At 41.2% G+C, this 15,130-nt stretch overlaps 1 long non-coding RNA gene across 2 annotated transcripts in view; it reads right to left on the reverse strand.

Annotated features, from left to right (window-relative positions):
* Positions 1-571: 571 nt before the first annotated feature.
* LOC133278295 (uncharacterized) overlaps positions 572-15,130 on the reverse strand; it is a 54,574-nt gene continuing 40,015 nt past the window's right edge. For both annotated transcript variants that reach the window (XR_009746502.1, XR_009746501.1), the window contains exons 2-3: positions 8,919-9,040; positions 572-807 (exon numbers count right to left, since the gene is read on the reverse strand). This is a non-coding gene — a long non-coding RNA (uncharacterized LOC133278295). The remainder of the gene's footprint in view (positions 808-8,918; positions 9,041-15,130) is intronic.

The following is a 15,130-nucleotide window of genomic DNA, read 5'->3' on the forward strand; positions in this document are numbered from 1 at the left end:
TTTACAAGAAATTAACACGGTTCATGTCACTGTTCTTGTTTTTGTAAGGGATTGGCAACCTCTCTCTTTCTGCCTGCAGGCCTTGGAATAAATGCAATCTGCAGTCTCTGTAAAACCATTAGTAAATGTTTGTGTATTAGAAGAGCAACTCCCAAAAGAAATGCAGACATGCACATACCAAAATAAGAGGCTTGAAAGGCCACAAGCTCCTGTAAAGCTATCTAAAGTAACTTAAGGTAGGCAAGTCTCAAAACATCATACAAGTTTAGACTTTTTAATCCTCCTCTCATAAAAGTGCCAGACTAAATACAAAGTTCTGTTTTTCTTAGAAAGGGGTGTTTTCTTCAAAACAGGCAGAGAGCCCAGCTTTAGTTGCTTGCTTTCTGAGATTCCTGTCAGCGCATAAAATGTAGGTAGTATACATCATCCTTTCTGCTAAAATGAAAAGAAAAACTTCCCTGATTGGTGGCTGAAGTTAATGGGGATTGATAAATTACTTTCCATCCCAGTGGACATGAATTCTCCAAAGTTTTAGATTTTGATTGAACGAGAAATTACTTCTGCAACTCAGTCAGCAGGATCAAAAGTAACTGTGGGGTTTTAATCTTATCAGAATGTGACAAAAATCAGAAAATTCATAGCTTTTTGACTGCAATATGTGAATGCACAAGTCACAAGCACCCGGTTTAGAGACCCCTAATTTATGAGTGCCACTTTAGCATTCACAGCACTCATTTAAAATTTCAGAATCCTTGGGATGCTGGGAGGCAGCTCCACAAGTACTACCAGCAGCATTGTCTGGAGGGCCTGGAGGAAGGGATGATGCAGACAAGCCGTGTTTTCACACTTGCCTGGGTGCACCTTGCTCTCAAAGGCACCCAGAGCCCTCAGACAGTTAGTTAAAATGCCATGCCAAGCACAAAACCACTGGCTAGAGCTGGGACTTTTCTCCTTTTTATGTCTCTCTATTTGGAAACTTCAGCTTACAAATAATCTTTTAGAGGAATTCATTTCTCATGCGTTTGCTCTACCTCAGGAGGTCAGGTGGAGGACCAATGGGGCTGTGTTTGCTGCTGCAGGTCTGCATTCTCACACAAGCCCAGGATTAGCAAGCTGATACAAATGAAGTGTTATTAGAAAGGACATTTTCCAAGTGGCGCCTGAGATAGCTATGAGAGAAACTGCCCTCTCCACTGGAGGCATTTGTCCTTCAAACAGTTAGAGTGAGTGGTGTGGAGGCTGTGTGTCCTGTCACAACCAATCTCCCCCAGATATAAATAGCAGCCTCAGCAAGACATGTCCTCAGTCAGCCAAGAGATTGCAGCCATTCGTCCCTGCTGGGGCCAGCGCTGGGTTGCTCTAGGCTTTTCTCACCTCCAGGCTACATGCGGCAGCACTGGTGGGTGATATGATATGCAGCAAATCCTGACAAATATAGTGAACTGCCTGCCTTAGACAAGTACTCTGCCCTTGCCTCTGCCCCATCCTCCCTTCTGCCACAGTCTCTGCTGCGAGGTCTTGGTGCTCCCCACACATCCCACTTTGCTCCATGGACCAAAGTCTTTGCCCTGCAGAAGACTTGACCAGCACAGACCAGCAGCATGGCCTGGCTGGGTTTCTCCTGGAGCGAGGCTCATGCTGGGAATGATCTAATTTAGGAACGCGGCACAGAGTTCAGATGCGTATCCAGAGTTTAAGGAGCAGATGAATATTTTATTCTGTGAAATTTGGCGAGGTCTTACGGTCCTTATTCAGGCAAAACTACAGCTGGCTTTAATGGGAGTTCTGAGAGAGAAGAGAAAAAACCAACAGAACACCTTAACCCCTGCAAAATTTAGCTGAAATTCTCATGAGATTTGTTCAGGCTCCAAGAAAAATTTCAACACACATTTACTCTTCTGCTTCCAGTCACAACCTGAATCCTCAAATGTCGAAATAAGTGCCAATGAAAAAGATATGAGAAAATCTTAAGAGATAAAGAAAACAGAACAAGAAGTCAATCACTGGACAAGAAGGACAAAACCTCATTTTATTCCTGGATTTGTAAGGAACAATGAAAGCATGGTCTGTCATCCTTCACCAAGGGATGCATATTTTAAATGCCTATGATATTGCATATGTGCAATGCCACATATGCAAAAAATTCTTTCTTTTGACTGTGTAAAGACCCTGTCTGGTCTGAAATGCATTAAACCAGCAACAGCTGCCAGTGATGTACATCTACCTATGCATGACACAGAGAGAGTGATGCTGTAGTGCACATGTACTCTGTTATTTGTGGAGGCTCTGTGTGAGGAAGCCAGTCATTTTCTCTCTGACAATAACAAGCTCGATAGCCATCTAATCGTGTATGGTAGGAGTGTAACTGCCTACTTTCCACTATAGCCACAAGACACCATTTTATTTCTGGCTCATCTAGCTGTTCAGTCTGTTGTGTCCCTGAGGATAATTAGTCCTCAACTCAGGGAAACTATTTATCTTACACCAGGGATATTCTATCAAATACCTCTTCACACAAAAACTCATTTAAAAGGATAAAAAATACTCCCTGAGGATTTGAATACATTTTCAGTCTTCTAGTCAGTTCCAGCAGGTGACATATCTGAAATCACAGAGCCTCCCTTTGGTAACTCTGTGGGAGACAATTAGCATCATTTTGAACTGGGGAAGCTGCATCATGACAGCCTCTGAGGAGCAAGTTCTGTTTGCTGTAAACAAATCTGATTTACTCAGTTTTGCATCCCTACAAATATTATACAACAGCCATAGAGAAAGTTGTTTCACAGGGCAAGCCTCCATTGTCACTGAAAACAGGCATTGTTTTTTTCTCCCCAGGAGAGGAAAAATAAACATGACAGTTTGCAGCTACCACAGGTAGTGCCTGCAAACTAAACTCTCTTAACAGAAATTCCCCCCAAGGCTCCTTTAAATATTCCATGACTAACTAGGCACAAATGCATCTCCCAAAGGATCAAAGTACATTCTTCTTTCACTCGACAAAAGGCACTGAGTGCTCACTATCTGTTTGCTCTTAGTCCTTTTGCATCACTGAAAGAAATATTCTTTGCACTTTTCTTCTGATGCAGTAACTGTCCATGCCACCAGGGCTTTGCCTTGGCCAGATATGCCCATAGTGGTCTTTTGGGGAGGACAAGCATCTTGTTCACACCCCATTAAAAAAAGGAGTTCAGCTTTCACAACAGTTTGGCAAGTCTCTGACTCTGTAACTAGAGGTTTGCTGGCCCAGGAAAAAGAAAAAAACCCAAATTAATTGGACTAGGAATTTAAAGCAGATGAACCCATTTATAGGTAAGTCCTAGGTATGTACTATAGCTTAACTAGTAATGCAGGCATGCCCTGATCCCCATATTTGGAGAAATAAAGTACCTTTAATGCATTTTAAAATTAAAGGAGTTAAAGGACTAGAGCACCTACATCTGCCTGGGTCTTCTCCTGTGTGCAGACACAGCCCTCATGCACTGAAGTCTGCGGAATGAGAAATTCAAGCAAAGCCCTTCATGAATCTTGGTGGAAGACTATCTCCTCTGCAGTGCGCACAAAGGGCACTTGATCCTTATGAGCAACACAAGGTAAATCTGAAAGCCTTGCATTGTGTCACAGTTCTGCCCTTACTGAGGAAAAATTCTCCAGTTAAGGACTGAATAATGGTGTGAAGCTAAGACATGTTCTTACCAATCCATCAGGCTAACTGGCTTAGATATGCTGCCGGGATAATAAATGCTATTGAGTCCTCATTAACATGTCCTTTATTAAAACCTGTATGGAGAGGGCAAAAATAAAAATTACAATGCATAAAACTGACACCTGACATGGACATTATGGTGCAGGCAGTGTAACATGCTGGCTCCATGGGAGTTTGCCCTTGGCTTTCCTGGGGGAGCTATATTTCCAAATTTAAGCAGCAAGTCAAGTGCAGGACCTCATCTCCCAGCCTGCTAAGATGTTAAGCAGAGGGCTGTGACCAGCTAGAAAATAAAGTGATTTTAGTATTCATGTTGACCTAACATGGGTAGATCTGGATGTATATTGCCTAGGTTGAGAGCCCTCTAGGTTGTCTATACTAAATACCCATTAATCTCCATTAATACCAAAATATTAATTTTTTTTTTTTTTTTGCAAAGCTGGTCAATAAAGTTCTTGCCCTCTCTCCAGTCTCAGGCACTAATACCTGCTTCTCCCTGTCTCCTGTCTGGGAAGTCATGGCTTAAGAAAGTCATTGAACAAACACAGAAAACAACAAAACACAGCATGGAAATTTGGAAAGGGCTGTTTGTATTGTTCTACCCTTACAAAACATTTATTCACCTTAGGCAGGGTGAAAGCTTGTCTCCCTCTATGCATGTACAGCAAGGAGTACATACTTCTTTTGAAATGGACCTTCACCCTATCTGAAGTCCTGGTTTGGTTTTGCTTCCTTCTTCAACAAGTAAAAACTCCCACAGGTATCAGCTCTCATTAAGGGTTGGATAAGGAGATGGGGCCAGGATGCACTCTTAGCAACATGTTACTACTGATCTGCTTTCCAGAAAGCCCCACAAACAGCAGAACTGGTGTGGCTGAGAGGAAGGAAAAACTGCAGATGGAGCTGTGGGAAGGGGAAGACAAGACTGGAGAGACTGTGACACAAAACCCAGCTCCTGGGTCCCAGAGCACCTGGGAACAGTGTCACTGTCCCTCAATTTCACCATATTTCCTTGCTGTAAAAGGCCTTTCCCAACTGAAACCACACTGACAGGGCTTCATTAACTGAGGTCTGTGAAGCACTTTAATGAAGACAAATGCTGTGTTAAGTTGCCAAGTATTATACTTCCATGCATGTTAAGCTATTAACAACAAAGACAGGGAGCTAGGAAGATCTGGCAGAAGCATGCTGAACTTATCATGCTGTGGTAGACCAAAGTGAAGTAGACACACTCTACAAGGCATGTCTCCATAGCAGCAAGATCAAGATTGCATTAATTGTCATATTTATCTAGACTTCACCATGACCTTAATCATTGTGAGGGAGAAACAGACCCATAAGAAAAAAAAGTCTTGAACAACTATATTATATTAAACCCCTTAACAATATTGAATCCTCTGATGCTAAAGTTTTTCTACAGTTTATTTAATTATCTTTAACCTCCTGGGGATCTAAGATCAGGAAAAAAAGTGGATAAAGTATCTGTGCTTTCTGTCCTTCTGCAGCATGCACGTGACTATAAGGACAAATATTGTCAGATGCACTTGACAGCTGTAAAAGCAATGGATTTTAGCTGATTTTATTCTTCAGTAATTCCTAGATAAGGAAAGATTCAGCTGTCCTTGGGTCACAGGCAAGGAAGAAATGATGCTCCCAGAAATTCCCCCAAGATGAATTTTGCTAAATACCACTTTCATAACTGATGTCAACAGACATGACAAAGCAAATGAAGAGGACTTCTTAAAACAAAACATGCGGGCACAGGGCAGATGAGTAATGGGGCTAGATGAGGTATGCGATCGGGTTTTGCACAAATGAGGTTTGTGTTTGGAAGCTGTCAGAGGTATGAGACACGGTCTTAGGCAGGGATTTGGGAAGGAGTGGAAACTAGCGAATGATATTTATTTTGTTTTAAAATACTCCAGAAAGCTCATTTGAAGCCCTGCATCATCTAAGGCCACGCCCTTCTGGAAGACAGGTCATATGTAGTTACATAAAATAATGATGTATTTTACTATATAGCTGGAGATTTGCTTTTAAGCATGTACATTATAGTCATCCCACTGCTAAAGTCTTTACATTGACCTATCTTGACCCATGTACACACACCTTTTGAAATGTATATCACACTCTTCAGATCACAGCAACCATAAAATTTGTTGCCACAATTCCTCCAGGCTCACAGATCATTACTGGCAATGAAGACTTTTCAAAGATAAACAAGGTGAAAGCTCTGCTGATTGAACACAGGGATAAGAGCTTGTAACATGTTTCATAATAGTTTTAAAAAACAAACAAATGCATGACTGTATCCATGAGCATGTGCCTAAAGCAAAGTATATTCAAGGAAAAGCTGGTGAATAAGAAAATTATGCTTTTTGCATTTTTTCTAACTTAATTAAAGTTTAAATTTCCCCTTCAGTTTTCATGACGAGAATATATTTTTAATTATTGCATGTGACCTCTTTCATATTTTAGCCTGAGCATGAAATATTTGGATCAATGAAAAGTAATTTAAAGCAACTTGAATGAATACATGCCTATCTGACAGAGGAAGAATGTGAAACTTGCACTCAAATTTCAGTAGCTCTTGAGCCTACTATCTCATGTGGAAGTTCCAGAGCATTTAGGATACCTCAGGGAAGGACCTGTACTTCCATGAGAAGCAGAGCTCTGCCCTCTAACTGGTAATACACAGAGTCACACCCATGCATTTTCCTGAAGGTTTTTTCGCTTCTGTAGTCCTCTTTCCCTTTACTTATCACAGAATCATAGAATGGTTAGAAAGAATTGGGTTAGAAAGGACCTTAAGATCATCTAGTTCCAACCTCCCTGCCATGGACAGGGACACCACACACTCAACCATGTCACACAAGACTCTGCTTTTCATAGCTCTGGGGAGCTAAGGTCCAATACATGTGGGAATTCAAGGATCTGTGCTCCACAGGACCTTCTCCACTGCAGGACTTTCTACCAGCTTTTGTGGGAGTTTTTCTTTCTCCTTATCCTAATCTGTACTCATTGCAATAAAAAAAGTCATACATAAATAAACTAAAAAATAAGCCTATTCATCCACCTAAGAAAGAGTGGTGTGGACTCTTGAGAGCTGCTGCTTGGATAAATAAGGTTACATTTAGCAAAAGAAAGAGAAAAGACATTTGACAATGTCCAGATATCTTGGTTCAAGAAAACACATAAAGGTAGAGTAGTTTATCAAGAGTGCACCTCACTCCCCAGCCACAGAACAGCCTTTTGCCTCCTTTCATTCTGCGCTGAAGTGTACTCACCTGGTTAGGATTACATGACCTCAGGTAATGAAAGTTTAATATAAAAGTCAAAAACATGTCTCAGATTAGTATTGTGAAAATATATTCTTTTACTGGAGAACAGCACATTTTTAATGCAAATAATAGTAAATCAGAGTTGGGCGAACATTTCACACCAAGAGTGGAAAATGCAAAACTGCCGAATGACAACTGCAAAATCAGCATATAAGTATCCAGGGTAAGATGCAGTCAAAAATATTCTGATTATGAGTCCTTAGAAAATTTATTTAGCATCATTATCAAGAATAACCTAGTTTTCATGGCATGATGGAGCAGAGGGTGGGGAAAGACATGATCACACCAAGCTGGGCAACCTTCATCTGTTAGTCATCACAGAATTGTTCAGAATTGGTTCATTAGACAAATTAAGTCTTTGTAATCAATACTGTGCAGTGAATTTGTGCCTTTCTTGCAGATTTAAAATTTTGTTAGGATTTCATTTAAAAAAGGACAAAGTGCTTCCCTCTGCCATGCTCAACTCATTAGTCTTATCTAGGAATATAATTGTGACTTTGTAATCTCTAAATGAGACCCATATGGAAGTATAGAGGTTACTCAGAAACACAAAGGAAAAAGAAAAAAACACTGTTTCCCAGATCTTGGTAGAAGAATCTCATTAAATAGAGGGAGAAGAATAAGTAATCCTAGGACAGAAGCTATTTAATTAGATACAAACATGTCTGCAATTTTCTGTTATGAAGTATTGTTGAAGGCAGAAGACATACTGCTTTTTTAAGTCACATATATATACATATGCTCATTTATATATGCATTTGTATCAGCCAGTACTGTTGTCCAGTTCTGGACTCCCCAGTAGAAAAGAAACATGGAGCTCCTGCAGCAAGTCCATCAAAGGGCTATTAGAATGATCAAGGGTCTGGAGCATCAATCTTATGAGAAGATGATGAGGGAGATGAGGCTGATCAGCCTAGAGAAGGCTCATGGGGAAACTGGTCAATGTATATAGGTATCTGAAGGGATGGTGTCAAGGGGATGGAGCCGGACGCTTCTTGGTGGTGCCAGGCGACAGGACAAGAGGCAACAGGCATAAAATAAACTACAGGAAATTTCTTTACTGGGAGGGAGACTGAGCTTTGGAACAGGCTGTCCAGAGAGACTGGAGTCTCCTTTTCTGGAAATATCCAACAGCCATCTGGACACAGTCCTGAGTAGCGTGCTTTAGGTGACCCTGCTCAAGCAGGGAGGCTTGACTAGGTGTCTTCTAATGCCTCTGATTCCAGACTCAACCATTCTGTGACCCTGTGATTATTAAGGTAGTCTTTAATAAGCCCCATGACCATCCCTCACTGTCACCCCTCATACTTCCTCCTGGTCCTTCCTCTTCTGTGGCCCCTGACTCAGTGTTGCTTGCACAGCTGGTTTTGTGAGGCCATGTGCCAATCCAATCAAAATAATTCTCATTGTATGCTAGGTTAACAGCAGTACAAAAACAAACTGATTTTTAGCCTGAGTAGTCCCTGGGTTGCACTGGCTTGCACCTGCACAAAGGCGGGGGAGAGAGATGTTTAATATAATACTCCCATTAAAATAAATGCCTGTGACACTATGTTGTTATGCACACAAGAATGGGTCTTCTAAGACTCCAATAACACACAGTTGCGCACAAAGGCAGGAGCAACTTTTGTAACATGGCAGCTAGACATATGAGGCTCACTGATACCTTTGCACCATTATCACTGAAAAGGTTAAAAGTAACATCCCTAGGATGCTATGAGAAATTCTCAGACCACTCATAGTACAAAAATGCCTTGGCTATCTATAACGAGATCATGGACTCATACGGGTTTGTCATATAAAACCCATCTCCCAGAGAAACTGAACCCAGTCAAAAAGTTTCCTAAAATATCCTCAATCTCCAAATAGCCTACCTGCAGAGAAAGGCTTCTACTGCACTTTTCACCAAGGACAGAAGGGATCCTCTTGACTGATTTCCTCTTCACGCTGAAGGAAAGGTCAGTGTCTGGTAATACAACTCTTCTGTTTGCCACACCTACAAAAAAGATGCAGTCCTGCTGAGTTCATTTTTTTTTAACAATTAACACGTGGTCCGCACACATGCAAATGCGGTAATTGAGCTGTTCTGGGGCAGAGGTATAAATAGGATGAAATATTTAGACTGATACGTCAATATTCCCAATAAGACTTAAACTGAGAATCCAATTTGATGGGTTTAGAAAAGCCAGGATTATTTATTTTTAGTGAATAAATCTTAGTATTGGGATTCGGGTGATTCATCCTGATCCTAGTTCTGTCACTGATTCAGAATGGGAGTTTGGGCAAGCCACTTTATTCTTTTTATTTTGCATCAGAAATGACAAACACTATTCCTTTCTACAGAACACTTAATGATGTCCCCAGAAAACACACCAATATTTTTACCTCTCTCATGTGCATGATATAGACTGTGATACAAACGACAGCCAAAGGGGTTTGACAGTTGCCTCTATGGATCAGAGGTAGCTTGGTGGGAAGAGGACAAATGATTTCAGAAGAAGTCTATTAAAGTGTCCTCACAAGGGTATTAGTCACACTGATGACTCAGGGAAGGTAACTCTTATTAAAGCTATTGGCAACCAAACAAAATGTGAGTAAGGCCAGTTTCTGAGCACTTTAGCACATAGCACTGCTAATGACTTTTATATTAAAAGCTACTACTTAGCTGGAAGCAAGGCATTGGAAGTGTCATCAGAAAGTTTTCTAGCATTGTGTTGGCAACACAATGGCTATGTTATGTTACATACAAATCATTTGATGTAGTTTTAACTACCTTTTTTAACGGCTGAGACACCTCTCCAGATATCAAGATAATAAAAGTTACATGGTGTAATTTCACAATTGACAGGTCTGTAGAATACAACTGTCAATGAGGTGGTTTTAGTTCAAAGTAATACAGTTGCTGTCTTGGACAGATTAGTCTCAGTCTCTGCAGAAAATCATGAAACTTGTAACTATATACTCCAGGCAGTCTTATCTAAAACCAGATACCTACTCTTCATCTATTCCCCTTCTCTTTTGGCCTGTTACCCTTGCAGCAAGTCTATGCTCTTCCTGGCAATAACTAAAACATCTAAACAAAAAAAGAACTCATGAAGAGCAGCACACCTGACATTGATGGATCTCATTAATGCTCCTTTCATGAAGGACAGCTTTATCTGCTTAACTGAATAAAATTTACCAGGTGCCTTGCATAAAGCAATTTCATCATTTGAGGTCAGATCTTCCTCACCTCTTTTCTGCCCTCTTTAGAGCAGGAGTGGGAGGAGGCCAAGGAGAGAGGACTTGAAGAAGTAACAAGAAGGAAAAGGCAAAATAGCACCAGTACACAAATTTTCCAGGATTTCTTTTAATCCTTGACATAAGGTTGTAGGCTCTGTGCTTGTATAGGATTGTGTCAGTTTGATGGTGTCCTGGCAATGGACAGTAGTAACAGGTCCACACTTAATTCTTTCAGACTTGTCAGAAACGCCAACTATTCTACTAGGAAGCTCTGCTGATAACTGGGAGCTGTGGCAGCATGGAGAGTACTACCACAGTGACTCACTGATGGCCCAAAGAGATCTGGATTGTACAGTAGCAAGGAGTAGTGACTATTGTGTACACTCCACAATGCAAGACCAGTATGGAGCAGTTCGGGAAACAGTGGTCAGACAGAGGTAAAAACCACTGGCTGCCAGAACCAGTTTATCTAATTTAAAGGAGTTATGGATATATCATTTTAATGCCTTACTTTTGTAAGCTGCAAAGTGTGCCAAGACATCAATGGGCTGGGCAAATTTAACCAGTGCAAGAAAGAAGGAGGTGTAATTTCAAGATATTGCTGACACCATCATTAAGATAATATAAATGCTGTTTCAATTCATTTTGAAGCCATTGTGCATGAAGTGAAAAATTGACAAGCATACTGAAGTTATTGTGAAGAGTGAAATGTATTGGTGGCCATCAGTGAACTCCAGCCCTTATGGAATATTGGACATGTGTCAGGATGTATGAGAACCATGATTGTAGTGTATTCCAGACAGGTTGGCCCAGAAAAAATGCCTGAGCACACTGGAGGATTATCCCTGAAAGGTGGCAGTACAGAGATGCTCTCAGCTAATAGATGAGTCCCCATAAAGAGGTGGAACAAGCTTGGATGAAAGCTGTAATCTCATGGCTGAATGCATGACCAAAGAGACACTAGTTCCAAGTATAGGTAGCTGTCAGAAAAGGAAGTCACTGGTCATTGCTTGTAAGCATGGCTTGTAGGACAGAAGCAAGAAATTTTATCCTGTGGCACTGCCCATGGGCAAGAGAGGTAAGCTACAGGAGACATCAGGGCCTCAAGTGTTTTCCAAGTACTTTCAGTAATACAGTGACTGTGGTCAGACAGATCTCTGCTATACCTGCGTACTGCACTGTGGTGTTCCCAAGAGGTCAAGCTGAAGCCCAAAGGTCTCTCAGTCAAGGTGTGGGGCAGCTGTGTACTGAGGCAGGGGATCCTCATCCACACAAAGGTGCAATTCCATAGGGGTAAGTGCAAAATCCTGCCCTTATGTAGGAGTAGGTGGTGGGGTTAGCAGGGCAGCAGCTTTGCAGGAAGGAGAAGGCTCAGTGGTAAAACAGCTCTTGGGTATGGCTCAGGACACAACATGATGCTACTTGGGTGAAAGTAGAATGTCATTGTGGGATGAGCAGAGAGTCTGTGTTAGTAGGAAGTGAGAAATGATCCATCCCCTCTCCACAGTAGCACCCCAGGCATGATGTCATCTCCAAAGAAACAGTGGGTCCACTTTCCTGTCTCAATAAAGGGAGTGCCAATCCAAGGGAGTTGAAAGTTTGAGAGGGTGAACAGTCAGAGGTCTAGAGATCATAGTGAGAAGAGAGAGGAGGAAGGTGGTTGTTTAGTGTAGGGAAGAGAGGACCAAGGAAAGACATGATCTAAAAGCCTGCTTCAAAGAAAAGGCAAATAAATGTTCTTCAGCTCTATTGAGAGTAGGATAAGAAATACTGAGCTTAGGACTCAGCAAGAGCAACTTAATTTAGATATTAGGAAAACTTTCTAATGATAAAGACAGTTAAGCACTGGAATTAGTTATCTAGCAAGGCTGCAGGCTCCGTGTCATGGGAGGAAATTTAAGGCCAGCTTGGACAAACAAACAACACAGGAATCTGTCTCGGAAAGGGGGGTGAGCCAGATTATATTAACAGGCCCCTTCCAGACCTACTTTTCTCTGATTCTCTGTCCTAGCCATAAAATCCAGCTGTGACTCTCTGGAGTAGCCTGTGTTAAGTACAGCATGGTTTAAATGTTTCTTGAATGAGTTTTCTGAAAACAAAACAATTACAACAATAAAGAAATCCTAGTCCTGAAAGCTCTTATGACTTTGTCTTCAGTCTGACAGTAATTGACCCATTTTTTAAAACTGGCTCCTGGAGTCAAGCAGATTCATGGAAGCTTAGCTTAAATAAGCAAAAAGCTGTCTAAATTTATGGTGCAGGAAAAAATGAAATAAAACAGATAAAAAGCATGACAGAGAAGTACTTCCAGCAGTTATAAATCCACAAGGGTGGTAAAATAGCTTAAAAAATCAAAAAAAAAAAGGTTGATTTAAAAAAAATTATATCTTATGATTGGGACTGACTTATTTTTTAGTGTTCATTAATGTTTTAGTCTAGGCCTGAAATCAGCAAAAAAGGAAATTGTGTCACTGAAGAAAAGGCTCAGAAACCAAAAGTCCTTCCCACTAATGGCATAGAGATACCCCCTTTCCCTCCCAATAAAAACAGCAGGTGACAAAAAACCAACAAACCAACCAACCAATGAAACAAAACCAAAAGCCAATAATATTTTGTTCTCACAAGAAATGCAGTTAAGAAAGTGGAACGTCTTGCCACAGGATGCTGCTGTGTGTGTGCCTGACGATGCTGTGAGTGTGCCTACATGTGCGAGCCTTCAGTGTGGGAACCCTAAAAGCCACAAATTGTTGGTGACTGGGGGAATATTTGGGAGCAATTAACACCATGCATTTCCTCTTCTTTCATGGCACATTCCCCCTCCCCACCAGAGAGCTCTTATGGGTCACTGTTGAAAACAGGCTACCAGGCCAGACCTTTAATCTCACCACAGAAAGATGGTTTCATGTTCTTTTACTCTTTCATTGTGTTCCTGAAGAGCTGAGGCATACTGGCAGGGCTGCATGAGGAAATTTTACGTCAGTTCTCTGAATTGCAGACTTCTTTTTCCAAGGCTGTCAATCACACCCTGCCAATAAATAAAAACTTTTAAAATAAATAATACCCACAAATAAAACTGATAGTGAAGAATTAGTTGAGTGCAAGAATATAATATTTAGCATAAGAATCAGTGCAGTGTGAGTTTTCATCTGACCCGTCATCACTCTGCAATCTTTGTCATTATCATAAATCAAAAAGGATTGTTTGGTTTAAATCTCTTGCTGCTTAAAGATGAATCACCTTTGATTTCCAGAGTTTTGCTTACGGCAAAAAGAGGAAAAAAAAAACCTTTCAAAACTGTACAACAGTAAAAATTTCTGGTCTCAATTTGCATAAAACCCCTCAAAACTCAGCTGTAAAACTTAATCTAGCAAGCAACATAAAACGGAACAGAACTGTGATTTAGGAGGGAAAAATATTTCTCCATCTGCAGAGCTATTAATCTACAGCTTGGTCCAGAGAGTTCATATACAGCAGTCTGTGAAGAGGGACCCCAAGCTCTAATGGCTTGAAGAAGATAGGCCCTCAAATATTTAATCTAACTACAGGTGCATATCTAAGCTTCTGTGTAACATCTGTCCCTGCGGATAAGAAACCACTAAGCATCCTGCACTGGATTCTGCAGACACCAGCTAAGTAGCTTAAAGCATATCCTGTATACTGATGACTACTGTGCAAATCACCCAAGCCACCCCAATAGGTTTGCCCGGTGAGCTATTCCATTTGAGAAGCAGAGTCCTCCTGTCCATCCCACCACCCTGACATCACTCCCCATGCCCAGAAGTGCAATTAGATTCTTCCTACTTTTTCCAAAGTCAAGAAAAATAGGGTCATTTAAAAAGTTGGTTGAATAAACTGATGAGCCGAATGGGCTGGAACAGCAAAACAGATCACAACTTGGTGTAAATCATCCCCAGGAGGGAGACACAGAAAAAATATGCTGCGTGCAATTGTGTCTAGGTTTGTTCTGTGAAGAAAATTCTCATAAGAAAAGAAACAACCAAAATAAAACAGGCTTCATTCTTTATGTCTCCCATTAGCTAGAACCCTCATGGCAATTCCCATCAATTTAACTTTTGGATGTCTGGATACTAGCCAGGGAGCACTCAGCTTCCATATGCTCAGCAAAGAGAACAACAACAACTATGCAATGCTGTTGTCAGGCAAGGCAGGTAAATCACTGCATATTTCTTCATAAGGCGAATTTTCTGAACCTTGCCACTCACCTTCAAGAAACTGAAATTAGCAGAGGCTGGTAATGAGCCCTGCATGTCCCACAAGGAACCCTCAATCTCAGAACCTGCCTGACAGAGCTGGCTGTGTCTGGCCATTCAGCTACATTTTTTGACCCTCCTTTATGCCTGTGTGGAGAAGTGGAAAAGGTTTCCTGCACAGAATCTAGAATTTTGGGAGTATATCTAGAATTGGGAGGCAGTATAATCCGAAAGAAGGGGAAACGGGGGAAGACTGGAGTTGGGTTCACATGTGTTCGAATCTCAGCTCTGTTGCTGTCTTCAGGGAAGTCAGCTCATCTCAGCAACACTTTCCTCTTTCCCTGTAAAACAGAGACCTTATACACAACTGTGGGGAAAGTGCACAATTTGTTAAAAATATGAAGTAAAAAGGCAATTCATCTTTTTAATTTTAGCTATCTGTAAGTTAGCATCTGGTCTATCTAGGTTGCTTCTATAGCCCATGGACAGACAGAAATTGCATACATAACCATCTTTTCCTCCACTGACTGTAGAAGGAGGCCAGACGCTGGGCTACATTTAGGCAACATAAATCCCATCTTCAATGTCCAGGGTCATAGTAAAGGCCAGGAGTCTTCTGTTTTTGACATACCCAGATTCCACTATTAGAAAGC

Source organism: Pezoporus flaviventris, unplaced genomic scaffold, assembly GCF_033815535.1.
Source record: "Pezoporus flaviventris isolate CSIRO_AGI_PZ_B2104156 unplaced genomic scaffold, CSIRO_AGI_Pfla_v1 ptg000066l, whole genome shotgun sequence".
Classification (NCBI taxonomy): domain Eukaryota; kingdom Metazoa; phylum Chordata; class Aves; order Psittaciformes; family Psittacidae; genus Pezoporus; species Pezoporus flaviventris.